This window comes from Mus musculus, chromosome 16 (genome assembly GCF_000001635.26).
Source record: "Mus musculus strain C57BL/6J chromosome 16, GRCm38.p6 C57BL/6J".
NCBI classification, from domain to species: Eukaryota; Metazoa; Chordata; class Mammalia; order Rodentia; family Muridae; genus Mus; species Mus musculus.
The window spans coordinates 94984836-95001578 of record NC_000082.6 but is presented as its reverse complement, the minus strand read 5'-3'; the positions used below and the strand labels follow the sequence as shown (position 1 = coordinate 95001578).

At 46.3% G+C, this 16743-nt stretch overlaps 1 protein-coding gene and 1 long non-coding RNA gene across 4 annotated transcripts in view; one reads left to right on the top strand and one right to left on the bottom strand.

The window, feature by feature from the left end:
- Nucleotides 1-300: 300 nt before the first annotated feature.
- Nucleotides 301-3351, bottom strand: Gm31407. Its single transcript, XR_385080.4, has 2 exons — nucleotides 2855-3351; nucleotides 301-621 (listed from the first exon to the last, which is right to left on the bottom strand). It is a non-coding gene; the product is annotated as a predicted gene, 31407 (long non-coding RNA).
- Nucleotides 3352-3882: 531 nt separating this feature from the next.
- Nucleotides 3883-16743, top strand: part of Kcnj6 (potassium inwardly-rectifying channel, subfamily J, member 6) — a 252717-nt gene continuing 239856 nt past the window's right edge. For all 3 annotated transcript variants that reach the window (NM_001025584.2, NM_010606.2, NM_001025585.2), the window contains exon 1: nucleotides 3883-4392. The gene's annotated coding sequence lies outside the window, so the exon portion shown is untranslated. The remainder of the gene's footprint in view (nucleotides 4393-16743) is intronic.

Sequence of the window (16743 nt, the reverse complement as noted above, 5' to 3'; positions counted from 1 at the left end):
CCATCACTTGGCATGCCTTTGGGTAGCTAGGGCTGTATCTTGTTGACTTCACTGAAGAAGGCATAGCAGGCAGGGGAACACACTCCTGAAGAGACTCAGACACTTGGGGGTCCCAGGCAAACACCACTTCTGAGAGCAGACAAGGTCCTCTGTGGATGGTTGTTTCCTTCGTGGTGATGACTCCGAGAGGAGATTTTGACATCATTCTCTCCAGCTCAGCCTTGCCGTTAGTGGAGTCAGGAAAAAAGAAAAACAAAGAACTGGATCATCTCATCAATGATCAACCAAGGAAAGAGCATCTCACACATTCAGTTTGTTTATTTTCGTCCTTGAGAAAATGCCATGTTCATTGGAACGACTTCTCCAAAGAGGTGCGGGAGACGAATAGGCTTCCTTTACACAACTGTTCATCTAACCCTCACCCTCCGGTGGTCTTTTTGAAATGTATTTGAAGCTATTATAACTTTTTAATTGTATTTTAATGAATTCTTGGGGGAACAGCGTGATTAAAAAGGATCTCTACCTGCTGAAGAGTGAGGCTAATAACACATCATTATGAGAAAGAGGCGACGATCAAAGGAGTCTCTGGATTATACTCATTTACAAAGTCATGGAACTAAACTAAAAAAAAAAAAAAGAAAGAAAAAAGAAAAAGGACGTCAAAATACTTACAAATGAATCTAATTTAATATCAGCTAAGACAGTGAGTATTGTTCCGACACAAGGAAGTGGTGTAGAAAATCAAAGTGTGCCAGAAGGAATAAGAAGCCATGACTGAATAGCTGGGGGTGAACGTGCCTAAGGTGAGCCCTAAAACAGAGTAGGCAGCTGATGTACCTGACTTAGCAGAAGACCCTTCCTGATTTACACCTGGAAATGCCTTAAGAATCATCTTCCAGTGCACAGACAGGCTTGGGAAAAGAAGCTCCACTATTCCCTCTAACAAACCCGACGGAGTCATCCAGTCTTTTCGAAGCAGAACTGTAGAAAAGAATAACTTTCTAGCTGGGCATGGAGGCGCACACCTTTAATCCCAGCACTCGGGAGGCAGAGGCGGACGGATTTCTGAGTTCAAGGCCAGCCTTTTCTACAAAGTGAGTTCCAGGACAGCCAGGGCTACACAGAGAAACCCTGCCTCAAAAAAAAAAAAAAAAAAAAAAACTTTCTAATTTATTGTACATGTTTGGTGTTGTGCTTGCACGTATGTCTGTACACTATTTGCATGTCTGTTGCCTGAGAAAGCCAGAAGAGGGTATCGTGTCCCCTGGAGCCAGAGTTATCGATACTGCCATGTGGGTAGGTCTTCTGGAAGAGTATTTATGCCCTTAACCACTGAGCCCTTAACTCCAGTCCCTAGGATAAATAAATCAAAATGCTTTAATCACCACAAACCGAAATTTACAGCTCATCTATCACCCCTGACTATTAGGAGTTAAGTTTGGACGTCGATTTTACTTGTAGGGGAGTTGTCAGGAGCAGAAGAACTGTGTTTCCATGGGAACCCAAGGTTTTAAGTTGGTAACAAGCCCTGACCAAGCAGCCAGAAAACCCCTGCACACCAGTTCAGGGCAAGGCTGGTCTGCATATGCACCAGGAAGACAGCCTGAGCTGTAAATTGACCCAGTCCGTGGTGAGGAAAAGGATAGGCCAAAACAAATGGTGCCCCGCAGAGATCATTCATTCCGTCGATTTTACTGGCTAATAGGCCTCTATTAAGAATTGATATATGGAGGGATCAGGCTCACCTGTATAATTAATTAATCCTAAAAGCCAGGGCCAATGTCAGCTTCGGAGCACAGCTCTACCTCTAGGAGGAAATCCTCCTGGCTCCTTGCCTGGCCTGCATTTGACACTGTAGGACAGGCATGAGACATTGCAGACATGCAAGTGCAATGTGCTTCAGGAGTTTGAGAGGTGGGTCCCTGAGGGCTCTGAGGGGCAGCATCCTGCAGCCCCTGAGCACAACTGATACACTCAGGCAGATCTCATTGTCCGAGCTCCAGGGAATAGATGAATTCAGATGGCCTCACAGAACCCCATGCCAATTAAATGTGACCTGTCCCATTCAAAGCACAGTTGTGTACTATTCTTGAAGCTCAGAGGACCACACACAACCCTAGCTGCAGTTTCATGCTGGGGGTTCTGGGGGGTTAATGGAGATAGAACATATCTCCACTGTCTAATTTCAAGTGCCCTGTGAGAAAGACACTTTGGAAATTCTGATGGAAATATATACTAGCCATGCCCACTTTGCAGATTAAATAAAGCACTCTTTACACAGTAGTGCTGAGAACTGATCTAATGTTCCAGGGCTAACACCCCTAGGCCCCTAGGGCATTGTTCTGCCAGGGCCTTGCTTTGTCTTCATTTCTGACACAATTGCTAAGCCCAGCAGACTTATGTAGCATAAGATCACATGTTGTGCATAGTAATGCCTCTGAATGCCACACAAAAGCTGAGGCACGAGCAACTGAGATCACAGTCCCTCGGGGAAAATCATCAACAAATACAAACTCGTAGCCTGTGTGGGTAAGGAGGGCCCAGCTGTTGATGCAAACTGAGGTAAACACCTTTCTGTAGCAAAGTTGGCTCAGAAAGCAGACAGTCTTCCTGAGAGACATTAAAAGATACAAATAGGGGCTGAGATGACTTAGAGCTTAAGGGCCTGCATTGCTCTTACAGAGGACCCAGATTCTACTCCAGCACCCACACTACCCAGCTTATAATTCCCTGTAACTCATGCTTTGGGTAATATGATGCTTTCTTCTATACTCTGTGGGTACACACACACACACACACACACACACACACACACACACAACACACGCATGCATGAACATGCATGCACACCTACTTTTAGAGCGCGAGTTTAGAATAAAATATCATTCACTGCTAAGAGCAGATCTCGATGAATCCCTTCATCAGAAAGGGTCACCTTCTTGAGCTGTGAAGTAAACAGAATACCCCGTGGTTAATAGGGCCATTATAGAATTATCAGCCAGTGGTGTCAATTACTTTTACAGACCCTTGCGAAACTATTTCTCCTTGGGTTAAAAATGCATAAACAGGTCTGTACTTGGGTGGAAGCTAGATGCGAGAAGGCTTTGGAAATGAGCTACTGCTTGCAAAATGACCGTAAAAGAAAGTCAGGTTGTACTGTGGGATGCCCCCTGAAAGAACCATGCAAAAGCAGGTTAAATCCAAACTAGGTGGCTGTCCGAGGGGTGTGTGTGTTTACAGGCAGTTGAGATTATACTCAGAAAGCTCAGAAAGCTTAACCAAAGTAGGGGTGGGGGCAGCAGCTGGCACTACGTCCCTGGAGTGGTGGATAGGATAGAGAAAGCACAGCACAGACTTGCTCTTAGATCTGTGTGAGCAAAGTCTTGGGCTGCAGGCCCCCCCCCTCACCCCCACCCTCAGGCCCCTCTTGCTGGCTAAGGCCTCTCTGGGCTGTGCTGGCCACGTGTGATCTATTTCAGCCCAATGGATGGCAGTGAAGAAACCCCACTTTTCAATTTTCGTCAAAGCTAAAAGAGAAGCTATAACAAGTAGGCATAAACTGATCCTCAAGTTTAGGACTTAAGTGACATGAGGGAATGGAAGGTTCCTGTGCATCTAAGACCCAAAGACTCCTCACGCCCAGCACTAGAAACCCCTATTTCTCGGTGGCGCTCCCCTGTTTTAGCGCCTGAGTCCACTGCAGGTTAAAAAGAACAAGAGGCTGGGCGAAGGGTGGGCAGCTAGGGTCCGGCTCCATCTCTTCCGCCTCGCCGCGAAGCTGATCACTGTGTCGCCTCGGTTCTCCAGCGCGCGGCGCTGCGCCCGCTTTTATCCAGAGACGCGTCGCTTCGTGCGCTGACAGCGCGGCTCAGCCCGTGGGGCTGGAACCGAGTAGCATTCGTTGAATCTGCGGCTTTCATGACGTCTCCCTGCAAGGTCTATCACTTTGCTCCTAAACGAGGATTTATTCCCTCTGCCACTCAAGGCTGTCCCCCAGTTTCCTCGCAACCGGGCTTCCTCCTCAGTCCCTGCCCACACGCGCACTCCTCTGCCCCGCGGTGGCCCCAGCGCCCAGCCCTCCAGCCAGAGGGAGCCAGTCACCAGACGGCAGCACCTGGCTGGAGAGGTTGGGCGGGCCGAGGGTGGGGATCCGCGGGAACCGGCGAGTCGGAGCTGGAGCAGGAGCTGGACCCAACCGCTAGCAGCAGAATGGAGTCTCCTGAAAGCCTGCCGGGGCTGATGTGAAATTGGACCATCTGCTTCCAGTTGGTCTGTTTCCTCCTTTTCTTGTATTTTCTTCCCTCGCCATTCACCGTGGAGTGAATTATTGAATCTTGCTCCGTTCCGAGAGAGGCGATCAGGATGGAGTGAACCTACCCTGTCCACTACAAGGTAAGCAGTGCGTTTGAGTTGCTGAAAGCGAGGAGCTGGCATGGATCCCAGACAGATGTTCCGTGTCCTAGGATCCTCGAGCCTTCGGGTCCTGGCTGCCAGGTCCCCAGCCCCACTGTGGCTGCTTGCATTCCCTACTCAGCGGAGACATGATGCTGAAGTCCACCAGAGGCAGGAAAAGCTGCCTTTGGTTACATAACCAAAAGGAAATGTGTCTCATAGGGTTTTCATTAGCTGCTTAAAAACTCGCCTGGGTGGGTGGCGGGAGGAGGGGTCTGCCTGCCCTGGGCGCTAGAGAATGGGTCAGTTACTGTGGACCTTGCTCCAGCACCTCTAGTGAAGATCAAACATACAGATGATCCCGCAGGCAGGGGCGGCTGGTGGGGTAGGCAGGGAGAGTTAGGAAAAGCCCATTGTCTTGGTGGAAAGCGGTAGCCTTGTTCTGTTTGGGCATAAAGAGGAGAGGATGCGAAGGAGGAAAAGTGAGCAGAAGGGCGAAATGAACCTGAGACAGGGGAGGACTTCTCATAGTCTTCATCAGTAAACCCGAGATGTGCCGTGCTGATGAAAGACAAGGACTAAGTAAACTAACTGAAAGCAGGGAACACCAGGGTCACACGAAGTGTTTATGGCATTTAGGGGCTAGATGAATCTGCTAACTTAGCTTCTCTCTGGATATGTGTTCATTTGTATCAAGACGTTAAGCTTGGGTTAGTTTTTTAACTGAAATGGTATTCTTATTCCCCACGCCTAATAAGCCCTGGGTGGATCCACAGGTATATATACAGGGTTCAATATGGAGAGAATATTAGAGGGGGAACAGATCTACATAGAAAAGGTCACAGAAACAACCTGAGCTTATTGAAAAGGAAATAACAGAATTTTCCAAACAACCCCTTCTTCACCTCTACTTCCCCCAAAAGGAGAGGACTGAGAGGGGGGAACCCTCCAGTGTCTGGGAGTTTGCAATTCATTATAGCTTCAGTGTGCTCCCAACTGCTTTCTCCAAAGTCTCCGGGTCCTGGGGAGCTCTCAGGTACCGTGTGCTATGCACTTCCGTTCAAGCACTAATGCCCTGGCTAGCTTTCTTTTGGTAAAAAATAAATAAATAAATAAAAATGGAGAAGGACAATGTCCGAGAAAGTGGGCTTGCTACAATCAGGGCTGAGCTAACTAAGCTTCGCCCATTTTGCCTGGAGAAGGAAGGCGCTGAGTCTCCATGGCGACCCAGGTGGGAGGAGACATAGCAGCTCCAGCGACAGGAAAAACCGTTGGACAAAACTTTCTTGGCTCCAGGCAAAAAAATGCCCACCGTGTGCCCTAAGGGTATCCTAGGGTATCAGCTGGGTCCAGCTCCCTAAGAGTGATCCACGAGAGGGCACTTATATCCTGTCAGGCTCTCCTCCAACATGGCAAAGTTTCCGTAGATGCCATTCTGAGCAGGTTCTGGTTTCAGCACCAAGGCCAGAGCAAGGTGCAGCGAGTTCATGTCCCTGATAGGATGGCTGCCCCTAGCAAACTCTAGATCTTGTGGTCTTGGGAAGGCAATCTCTATCTATCAAATTCCCTGTTCGTGCTGAATTCGGGTGTCAGATTATCCATGGAATTATGTGGCACACAGGAGTTAGCAAATCAACCATTTCATGCATGATGGTGCATCAGAGTAACTGCTCAAAATAAACACTGAAACCGCAAAAGATCAAAGCTGACCTGAGAACATAGAAAATATCCCTCCTCGAGGAAAGGAAACACGCACGCACAAGCGCGTGTGTGACACACACACACACACACACACACACACACACACACACACACACACGTGTGCTCGAGTGAGATCAGATCCCGAGGAAAACAGTTGAATTTGAACCAAGTATCTGACTCACAGAAAACGTTCACAGGCTCCTGCCTCTCTCACACCCTTCTGTAACTTTCTTTTGGACATAGATTTTGGGAAAGTGCCATGATAGCATCCTGACCAGTAAGAGACCAGCCAACCAACTCCTGCCTAGGGTCCCAAGATCCAAGAGAGTAGAGAAACAGTTTGCCCTTCATCCAGACTTGGCTGGGTCCTCAGCACCATGAGGAGCAAGAGTTAGGGAGGCAGAAGCCGGCTGTGAGCTCCTCTAGTCAGCTTATGAGCACGGTAACTGGCTTCCACGATTGCAGACACAGTGAGGGGGGAGGAATCCTTCCCAGTAATATAAACAAAGGAGAACCTGTGCTGGGGGAGTCTTAGCATTCAAGTTCATCTGGACATTGATTCAGGTGAGTACCAGGATCCACTCCACCTTACCTTGCTAGACATTGGTTTGCTTTGCTTTTTTTTTTTTCCTTCACAGGCCATGGCCCCCGTCAGTTTTAGCTGATTAAACACAGTGCCAGCTACTGCATATCAAGTAAAAAGCCTTGAGCGGTGGCATCCGGATGCAGTGGGTGCAGGTTTCAATTAGTACGGAATCAACAAGGTTTAGGGAGTCGAATGTCAGCAGCACTTCTAAGGAAATCCTCTCTTGAGGACACATCTGTGTGTGAGATCTTAAGTTGGTACTGACTTGTAACGTGGTATAAAACTGGGCTTTCCAACACAGTGGACATGTTGATGTTTCCTAAAGAGCATGCATGCAGAGTGTTTGGGACGTGGTTAAAGCAATATGTATATAGCTGTTAGATTTTTAACTCGTCTCTAGCTGGTGAAGTTAGAGCTGTGTGTTCTGAACACGGGGAAGGGGGTGAGGGATTATACTGGCTTTTGAATTTTGAATCCTGATGGCTGTTGACAAGTTTGTCCATGTTTTAATTTATACGGCTTGCTATCTGAAATAGAAGTGATGTGTAGAATATTTTGGGACTTAAACAAGCTGTACTCTGGCTTTGATCCATCTGCTGTTACCAACAGAAGGAAAGTGGAGATTAGAGGCATGCAGCAGCAGAGGCTGTTGGATAAAGTGGCCTGTCTGTGGGATTTAAAGTTCAGATTCTCTCATAAACTTTAGAAGAGAAGGCTATCTAGAAGCAAGATTAGGAAACTGCTCTATCTTTAGTTCCAGTGGATTCTGTGTGGTAATCAATTGATTTCTCACCTAATAGCCTTTAGTCACAGAGGATTCCATGCTTATAGATTCGGTCCTAATTTTCCAAACTACAACTTGCTTCCTTCCTGGTGGCTTATCACTGAGTAAAGTGCCATTGTGCCTTCTGGGGTCGACAGCACACTCCAGATCAACGGTTTACCCATTGCACATAAGATGAGTTAAGGAGAGCAACTCCATAAGATCTGTCCCTGCACGCAGGTCTCATTCTCATTCTCATAATTTTCAAAAATTACACAGATGCCTTAGCTTCATATCTCTGAGACATCAGCAAGCAGCACATTTGTGTCTATGGCCCAAGTCTTTACTGGGTCTGTAGGACTCACATAGATGGTTTCCTTTGAGCTAGGCAAATGTGTTGTCCTGTCCCTCTGTCCCTCTGTCCCTCTGTCCCTCTCTCCCTCTCTCGCTCTCTCTCTCTTTACATCTCTCCCTCTTTACCTCTCTCCCTCTTTACCTCTCTCCCTCTTACAAACCCTTTCTAATTTACAGAGTGTTTATAAATGGAAAAGCAGCTTTAGAATAAACAGCAGGAAGGCCCATTGGCTATTAAAACATGTGAATAAACCCTAATCGAACCTTAGCACCATCCCCCGATGTTTACAAATAGAAAAAAAACGAGTCTGCCTTCCAGGATTCCGTGCTGATGGGAACCAGCACAAAGGGAAGCTCGGCCTAAGCCAGATCAGAACAAAACCTCACCCTCACTCAAATACAACAGAAGTAACATGTGGGCTGGAAAGGAGAGCAGGCCAAGGAAGAGGCGAGGAGGAGGAGAAGGGGAAGGAGAGCAGAAAGAGGCAGGTTTTGTTTTCCTCCGAAGGATCATTCTTTCTAAATCACATTTGTGATAGTTTGTATGAGAACTTTACGCCTGGTGGAATATTAATTCAGATTTAGAACTTAATGGGTTCGTACCTGTGATCTCCTCGGTTTGTAATAATTGTCACGTAAGTGCCAAAAGAGAATTAATTCATCCTAGAGTTTTACCAAACTATGAAATTTGTATTAACAGGAAAGTAGGAATTGGCTGCTACGCTGAGAACGGATCAGAATGCTTCCAAAGCCTTAGGAGCTCCATGCTAGCTGCCATTTCCATTCGTGGCAGTTGAAGTATTTGAGAATCTAGCAAAACAGCACACAGCCATTTGGTATAAAATATATTTTGAATAATGATGAACAGTTGCTTCTAGAAATAACTAGGATCCATTACAGAAGGGGTCATGGCAATCGCACTTAATAGGCTAATGGGATTCAAGGTTTATCCTTACACTGCCTAAAATATGCACCTGATTGATATCATTCAGCAGCATTAATTAATGGTAACATTACATGCCTTTGATATCTTTAAATGTGTCCTAATCTATAGCCTCCATCCAGTCACACCCCAAACCAATTATATGCATCTGCTTATTAATATATAGTTATTTAAACCTCCAGAGAATTACTTTACTCAGTGATCAGTGTTCAAATAGCCATTTGAATTGGTACACTGTTAAAAATTCAGGAAGACTATCTACCGACTTTACTAACTGCTGTACAGAAAGTGAATGCTGAGTTTTATCCACATGGTTTGATTTGATTCACCTCTATGCAGATTCATCCAGGTTGGGCAGAGGTCCTTAACCCTTTCCTCTCCGCTACTCAGCTTTGATCCAGGACCACAAACTATGAAATGATGATATGTCTACTGAACAAATTTTAGCTAAGTCTCCTCCCCCACAGGGTCCAATCCTTAGCCACAGAGATACCATTTCTGGTGTCAGATCTTAACAAAAGGACTGGCAGGGACATACGTGCATGAAAAGATCCCCATGCAGTGGCTGCTGAGTGGAGCCTGAGAGCAGTTAGGCACCATGCGGGAAACACATCCGCAGGTTTAGGTTAAATCTTGGTTCTATTCTCTTTAAACTTACAGGCATCTATTTTTTCCCTGTGCAACATGAGAACTGGCTTGTTTGTTTGTTTGTTTGTTTGCATTTCTTTCGTGTCATTCAGCAGGAATTCCTGTATGTGTGCTGCAGCTTGCTTGACAGGTGATTTGTTCCTTGGTTAAGAGCCCTGGCTCTGGAGTCTCATAAATGTATTTAGATAGAGGTCTAAGTGTATTAGTCTCTTCTCTCTGGGTTCAGTGGAGTCACAGCAGCTGTAAAACAAAGGCTCGCTACTCCCTTGAGCCTCCCTTGCTGGCTAGCAGAGGCTCTGCCCCTGTGTCTTCTTCATTCAGAGATCCAAGCTGAAGGACCAGTTTGGTCTGGAACACTCTGTTCCCAGGCAAGGGAAAGAAGAATGTCAGCTAAGCCACACAGTTGCCAGTGGCTGATGGGATGGAAATGTGGCTTACCTCTACAGTGAGATAACGCAAGCCATTCAGCAATGATGATATCATAGACTTCATTTTCTTCCAGGGCAGAAAGTTTGATGGCAATAATACTCAGGGAACAGAGGCAAGTAGATCTCTATGAGTTCAAGGCCAGTCAGGTTTGTTTAAGTAGCTTCAGGATGTCTGGGGCTACATGATGAGACCCAGTCTAAAATAAGATGTAAAGAGAAAAACAGCATAGCAGGTGGATAACTAGAGACAATGAAATAATCTATTATACTAGCTGCAGCAACTTTGTGCCTTAGCTTTCCAATCTATTCAATGGAAATAATGAAACCAGGAGCTCCACAGGATGTCAGGAGGACCAGCCTACAGTACACACACAGGAATGTCAGCGGGACCAGCCTACAGTGCACACACAGGGATGTCAGAGGGACCAGCCTACAGTGCATAGCTCTGAGCAACACCCAGCAAGCCAGAAGCATATTATAAGTAGCAGGCACTGCTGGGTCTTTGTCCTCAGTGAGGCTGAGTGTTGTGTTGCAGTCACAGTCGTTAGACAAAGGCTTTCTATACTTTTGGCTACTCTGGTCTGGATACTAACATTTGTCTTGGGCCTTTCAGAACAGCATGCATCCACACAAGTTCTGCTGGAGTGTGTTGCTCTGTTTTATTCATCATGCTATTATTGTTAATTTCTCAATAATGTATAAAGAAAATGTTATTGTTGGTGCGCGTGTAAACAACAAAGCATATACAACATTTGATACTGTGATCTGAGGTACTTACCAGGTATCTCGTATTAGGCCCCCCATAGAGTAAAGGGACCACTATCATTGCATAACTGCTACAACATAAAATCCCCAAGTGAAGCAATTTAACCAAATAGAAGGTTTTTCTCACTACTGTACTCGGGCTTTGCTGATGCTACCTGGAGACCCAGACGAATGAACACTATTACGTTGAAGCACGAGTTCCATGTCCTCCCAAGTGTTAATACCAGCTAGCAAACAAGAGTGAGGAAAGGCCTTTGTTTCTGCTTGTCTTTTAAAGCCACACCTAACTTCAGGGAGACCTAACAATCAGAGCTTAACCCTGCCCAGGACAAAGGTCTACAGATCGCACGTGGGAGATTTCAGCATATATACCATTATAGATGTATGATATAGCTAATATGAGTTAGGAATAAGAAAAGAGGGGTAGATGAGATATCCCAACCATACAAAGGTTGTGTGGGGTGTGGGTTAGAAGTTGGTGGCACCCTTAAGCCATTCTTGGATGAATGTATTATTTAAAATAAACTCGTTGGGATCTCTTGACTTCTGGAGTGGGTGTAGATGATGCTTAACAAAAGAGGTGCAAATTCATATGATTTGACTTCTGCTTGCTGAATTGCCAGAGTAGAGGCAAAGCAGAGCCCACTTCACAGCCCTTGCTCAGGAGTGGCTTTCTAATCCTGACAATTACACCCACACTGTGTCTGAGCATGCTGGAGAATTAGATGCTGTCTCCCAGCACTGGGTGCTCACTGTTGACTAGCAATTTGCGTTTTGTTTGGTATCACATAGCTGTCTATAGGTTAGACACTTGCTGTGAGCTTGGGTTGATCCTGCCTAACAATAGTCCATGTTCTCCTGGAAACAAATCATTCACTTTATAAAGGATATTTCAGAGCCTCTGCCTGTCTGCCTCCAGGAGAGCAGGTACCCTTAGGGACTGAGTTCTCCACCTTCCCCATAGAAGCACAGGGCGGGGTTAGTGCTGAGGCAAGGAGTGGAGTCAGTGCTGTGGGAGAACAAGGGAGGGAGAAGTGCCAGGACATGTGGAGAAGGCTGAAAGGCAGAGCTGGAAGAATCAAGGTGGCGACTGCGATGTTTCCATCTCTCTCACATAGTTTCTCCTCCCCAAACTCTTGTGTCAGAGTGACAGACAAGGGATGGGGAGATGACTCAGTGTGAGAACCAGCATGTGTGACAGCTTACCTGTACTTATCATACTCCAAAGGCAGAGAGAGTAGTTCCCTGGAGCTAGCTGGCTAATTAAACTAGACATACTGCTGAGCTCTGGGTTCAATTGAGAGACCCTAGTACAATGAATAAGATAAATAGCAATCAATAAAGATTCAAGATTTCAACCTCTGACACATACACACATATGTGGACATGTGCACATGCACACATACACACATATGCACACATACACATACATGTGGACATGCATACACACATGCACATACACATGTGCACATGCATACATACTTGAACAATCATACAAACACACATACACATGCACCCACATACATACCCATATATTCACATACTACACATGAAAGGGTAAAAAGCCACAGTCCATCCATACAGGATCCAGTGTGACATAGTAAATGCCACAGCTACATGCCTTCCATGAAAAACTGAGCTAAAGAACACTTCTTGGCCACACTAAATATCTTACTGTTCCAAAATAAATAGTATCTCCTTGTAGATGTATGTTTTATTTATTGCATGTGTGTGTGTGTGTGTGTGTGTGTGTGTGTGTGAGAGAGAGAGAGAGAGAGAGAGAGAGAGAGAGAGAGAGAGAGAGAGAGAGAGAGTTGGGTGGCAGTGGAGTTGCGTGTGAGGGTGGGATGTGCATTCAAATGTCTGCAAGCCCTTGTAGGTTTCTGTTGTGGTGATTAAACACCAACCAAAGGCAAAGCAGAAGCACCTAGAGGGCCTTCACCTTGCCTCACTCCACCATGAAGGCAGAGACAGACAGACACAAGGACAAGAGCACAGAGGGGAACGACAGAATAGTAACCATGGCATCAGTCGCTGAAGACAAAGGCTTCCTCAGCAAATTTCTCCTTTAGGCCCTACCTCCTGGCTTCCCAGCATGTAGGGGGAGCTCTGCAGGACCTGCTCCAATAAGGTAAAGAAGTCAGTGTTCGTGGTAGCAAAGAAGGGCACACCCTTCAGTTTGCTTTCTTTTTCTTTTCATTTTTAATTTTTAAATTTATGTGCACGCACATGTGAATGCAGGTTCCTGTGGTGGTCAGAAGAGGGCATCAGATCCCCTGCAGCCTGAGTTACAGGCAGTTGTGAGCTGCCTATTGTAGCTTCTGAAAACTGAACCCAGGACTTCCGGGCAGGCGGTGCATGCTCTTAGCCTCTGAGCCATCTCTCCAGCAGCCTGTGGCTCTTTCTTGAAGTTCTCATGAGTGAATAAGAGTCAAGAGTCACCAAAGAGTCAAAGAAAGTCACACGTACTTGGTGTCTTAAACCTTTTGTCATCTCTCCCGAGTGGCCAGGCCTGGAGTGGTGTGGGATCTAGACAGAGAAGACCAGAGATAAAGAAGGAACTTGTGTTGAATTGTACACAACTGGAAGGAGGACCCCTTCACTGTGAAGTCTGTGTTTGGGGAGGTCCCTATTCTTCTCAGCATTCGTGGTGGGCTTGACCAGGAGCCCATGCTTCTCGGGCTTTCCTGAATCATCACAGATGTGTCTCTGTGGGCAGAGAGAAGTACCCACATGAGAGAAGTCACTGCTCTTCAGTAATTATGCCCCAACACACCAGAGAGTCACTAGAGAGCTGGCTTCCAATGCAAAGTCCCCAGCTAACCCCAACACTGCGATCTGAAAATCCAGTACGGGGCCAGCCATCTGCACTCCCCTCTGGGGATCTTGATGCTCACTGAAGTTTGAGCTATTCACTAAGCCTTTCCTACAATCTTCCAGAATGAGGGAGTCTGAGCCAGGCTGCCCCTCACAGCCTCGTTCCACAGTGAAGACTCCAAGCGTTATTCACTGAGGAGCCAGCAAAGACACACTAAGGATGGAACAGGGACTTGCCTGCCACCGCTGTGGGTGGGGCTCCTCTGAGTTCACTACCTAGAGGAGTGGGAGGTTTCAGCCCAGTAGATCTAACTGCCTGATCCTTCCAGTCTGCAGATTATGATGAAGCAAGACTCCTCTGCCTTTGCTATGTTAACCACGAATCTCTGAGAATTAATCCATCCAGGTTATCTTTACTCTTGGAAAATTACTTTTTAAATTAAAGGCAATATCGACAAGTAAGAAGAGTGTACCACATTACGGAAAATGAATAGGGGCCTTATCAGGACAGACACTCCTACAGGGAAGTAAGGAGAGATTATAATCATGTAACATGTATTTTAACTTACAGCGTCTCCTAACATCTTCATAGTTCCAGAACTCATCTTTCAAATAGCAACATAATATATCATCTTAGCTCCAGGGATTAGTGAATCAAATCACTATGAATAAGTCAAAGCAGGGCCTTGTAATAGATCACTTGCCCAGCACATACAAGAGCCTGATTTCATCTTCAGCCGTGTGTGTGTGTGTGTGTGTGTGTGTGTGTGTGTGTGTGTGTGTGTGGAGAGAGGGAGAGAGAGAGAGAGAGAGAGAGAGAGAGAGAGAGAGAGAGAGAGAGACGGGGGGCTATGATATATACAATCAGGGCCATTATCTACCACTCAGGGAGAAGCCAAGGCCACATAGTCCTATCAGACTCATGTGTGCAGGTCTTTGAGAAATGACTTCTTTAGTCAGGAGCAACCCAGACAATACACAAAGGATTTTTATCTGGCAGCCCTGAGTGAGGCAGGCTTGAGAAGAGGTATTAGGTTTAGGAGACAGCTCAGAGATAGATGAAAAAGGAGAGATACCCAAGCAAGCCCAGAGCAGTAAACTAGCAACAGAAAAATGGTCCAGGTTCCATGCCATCAGCAGTGCTGAAAGCAGGTGATCACTCATGAGCTCAGGGAGCCAGCGGATGATGGATCCTGTCCAAGGAAAGCTCCTGCACTGTGCCCCGTGAGCAAGAGGAACCACGCATGGCCAGCGTCCAGGTGCAGAGTGCTGGTTCCAGGGATAAACAGCCCTGCTGGGAAGGAGGCTCCAGAGCTGCCGCATCATGGACTCAGAGCCACAGTCACTGGCTGGCAGCACTGGCGAGCATGTCTTTAGGGACGTGTCCTTCCTCGTGCACTGCGGGGGACATACATAGCCAGTTACAAAGGGAAATTAGTTAATCCTGACAACAGTGGGTTATAGAATGGCAGGGCAGGTGTCTTTGTTACTCCTTGTCGCTGGGATAAAACACCATGACCAGAAGCAGCTTACGGGAGAAAGATTTCATTGGCCATTCAGGTTTCACGGGGAGTCTGTAATGGTGAAGGAGGCATGGCAGCAGGGGACCAGACAAGGAAACTGAGAGAACACATCTTTAGCGAACTGGAAATAATAAAAGGTTATAAACCATCAAAGCCCCGATAAATCACTTCCTCCAGCAAGGCTCCACCTCCCGAGAGTTCTACAACCTCCCCCAAAGCACCAAACTGGGAACCAAGTGTTCAAGCACCCGAGACGGATGAAGGTGGACATATCTCATTTAAATGACCCACAGAGGCTGGGTTCAGAGGTCACAACACCGTGCAAAGGGTAAAAAATGGGGGAAAGGTATCCCAATTCACTGTTATCTCAGAGAAACCAGCTAGATAAATTAGGGGTTTGTGTAGCTGTATCTACTAAGTCTCTTTTGCCTGAGGTGTTAGGACTTTAACAGAGCTACTAGAGAGTAGTCAGCATCATGTTCTTTAGAAGACGGAAACAGACTCCATTTTCATGTAGGCAAATTGTTGACACTTCAGCTAAGACTTCTGTGAGGTCAACATTTCTGGGTACTGTAGATGGAAGTCTGGGGCAGGGGCATGCTTGGGAAGGAGCGTGAGTCTTGTGACTTGGTGTAGCTCACACCAGTGTAAACACTAGTTCCGAGGAGGAATGGGAATAACCTAGTGTATCAAGTGGAACAGTGGATGATGTTTTCTTCTCTGAGGTGTGCAGAAGCTAGAAAAGTCCAGGTCGTCAGTTTCTGGCGGTACTGTGTTGGTATGGTCCTTCGGGGTTGCTTTACTAACTTAGTTGGTAAAATGCTTGCCACACAAAGATTGAGGACCGAATGGTCCCAGTATGTACATAAAAGCCAGCTATGACAACGAATGCTCGAATTCCCAGCACTGGGGAGATGAATATGAGCAGATTCCTAAGGTCTTATTGGCCAGCCAGTCTAATTGATGAATATCAGATGCCAGTGAGAGACATCTGAGGTTGACCTTTGGCCTCAACATCTGTAAGTGTGTGTGTGTGTGTGTGTGTGTGTGTGTGTGTGTGTGTGTGTGTGTGCATGCCCAGGCATCTGTATAGAGAGAGATGGAGACACATGAGTTTTCAAAATCCAAGACTCTATGCTGTTGGCTATAATCATACTCCCTTCAAGAGGCCTGAGAAACTGGAGGCTACAGTGTTATACATCGCATAGAAAGAGCTTTGACAGATCCAGAGCTCTGCCGGGTATGTGGTCTAATCTCTTTGGGTATCCAGCTACAAAATAGGGACAGAATAGGAAAACTCAAGTCCACGTTCTTTTTCATGACCTCCGTTGCTAAGAGGATATGAAACGTTACACATTACAGTTATTTTGTCACCATAAACTATTTTTTGGTGCTATATGTTACTTACAGAGACACTAACAGAACTTTCAAGAGGAAACTACGAGGCTTCAGGATAGTTGTATGACCACAACACATCAGACATCTTGCATGACACATGAAAGACCTCGGATCTAGAGAGCTTCTTTCCTAACAACTGAATTTGACATCCTGGGTTACAGTTCAGCTTAATCCTAGGCTAGGAAGATAACCCAAGGAATTTACATCGGTCAGAGAATGCCGTCCACCAGGTCGCAGCAATGCTAAGGTCAGCATAGTGATTTCCAGTGAGACTCATCGTGTGTGTGTGTGTGTGTGTGTGTGTGTGTGTGTGTGAGTGTGTGTGTGTGTGTGAGTGTGTGTGTGTGTGAGAGTGTGTGTGTGTGAGTGTGTGTGAGTATGTGTGAGTGTGTGTGTGTGAGAGTGTGTGTGAGTGTGTGTGTGTG